The sequence below is a fragment of the Anopheles arabiensis genome, assembly GCF_016920715.1.
Source record: "Anopheles arabiensis isolate DONGOLA chromosome X unlocalized genomic scaffold, AaraD3 X_pericentromeric_contig0027, whole genome shotgun sequence".
Taxonomy (NCBI): domain Eukaryota; kingdom Metazoa; phylum Arthropoda; class Insecta; order Diptera; family Culicidae; genus Anopheles; species Anopheles arabiensis.
In genome coordinates, this window is record NW_024412105.1 from 274,403 (window position 1) to 275,000 (window position 598).

Sequence of the window (598 nt, forward strand, 5' to 3'; positions counted from 1 at the left end):
TGCAACTTGGAACGTGCGACACACGTAGCTAGGCTTCCCCATACATATTCCCTAGGGTAGCACCAAATTGCACACTTTCAGGGGTATATTTTGGTACGGTGTACTGTGCATGGTACAAGTATCATTAGCTCGTGCAATTTATTTTGCATCAAGTTGCGATTGCTGGTGCGTCGAGATAGGAGTGTTTCGCGACTTTTGCCAAGCTTTGGTGCCATTTTGTGAATAATTAATGTTCTAGCCACAATAAACGTGCCACATAATGCCAATAACGAAAACGCCATTTTCAAGGGACTTCCAGTCAAAATGTTTGCAATCAGCGCTTTCCTGTCGAGTTCAGGATTTGGGACTGAGCGTTTTTTTTTCACGATCCAATCAAACGACCAGTTCGTGAATAAACAATTCATACAACAGTGCATCCCTTCAAAGTAGAAAAAGCCGAATGCTAGGGAGCTCCAGTCAAAAACGTTGTCATTGGCGCTTTCTTCTCGAGTTCAGGATTTGGGACTTAGCGTTTTTTCACGATCCAGCCAAAAGACCAGATCGTGAAATAAACGATTAATACAACTGTACTAGTACATCCCTTCAACTGAAGCAAGCG